At 42.7% G+C, this 719-nt stretch overlaps 1 protein-coding gene across 1 annotated transcript in view; it reads left to right on the top strand.

Moving 5' to 3' along the window:
- Hacd4 (3-hydroxyacyl-CoA dehydratase 4) overlaps positions 1-719 on the top strand; it is a 28,731-nt gene that overhangs the window by 19,936 nt on the left and 8,076 nt on the right. The gene's annotated exons all lie outside the window — the stretch shown is intronic.

The following is a 719-nucleotide window of genomic DNA, read 5'->3' as shown; positions in this document are numbered from 1 at the left end:
AGAGAGAGAGAGAGAGAGAGAGAGAGAGAGAATTATACTCATGTGGTATTTTTAAGATGGCTTTACAAAATGGATGAGTAGAGGCCACAAAGAAAACATTAAGCAATAGGTATGGAGCTGCATTTTGAGGCAAGTACAAGAAACAACTGGGAGAAACTAACACACTGTAATATTAAAAGAATTGGCATAGCAACAGATACAAAATATCCGAGCGCTGCCATGCCATCTACCTCACTAGAGGTGGGCGAAACTCCTTCTTGCTACGGGTGAATGAACAGAGTCCTAACAAGCTGTGCTGGATACAGGGAATTGGAGAACTTGCCCTCTGAGACGGAGATAGGGCCAGTGGAGCGTAGAATCATAGCAGTGTGAGGACCAACCATTCCTTCTCACAGATCCAAGCATGGGTGCCTGCCAGGGTTAAGACAAGACTTACCTGTGGTCTATTGTTTCTTTGACCACAGGGGTAAACTGAAGCAGCCTTGAGCAATGCTACGGCTTCAGTAAGTGCTTCTGTCTACAGGTACATGGTCCATGGAGGTCCACAAAGAAGCTTAATGAGGTCCTGGCTGCACCCTGCTTTCACTTTCTCCAACAGACAAACAAAAGGCCACTGAGAAGTCCAAGGGAAACATAAAAATTTCTTGAAACCAAGGGAAATACAGGATCCCAAACCTATGGTATATATATATATATATATATATATATATATATATATA

This window comes from Mastomys coucha, unplaced genomic scaffold (assembly GCF_008632895.1).
Source record: "Mastomys coucha isolate ucsf_1 unplaced genomic scaffold, UCSF_Mcou_1 pScaffold18, whole genome shotgun sequence".
NCBI lineage: Eukaryota > Metazoa > Chordata > Mammalia > Rodentia > Muridae > Mastomys > Mastomys coucha.
The sequence above is the reverse complement of the archived record's forward strand: the minus strand, read 5'-3'. Positions and strand labels throughout refer to the sequence as shown.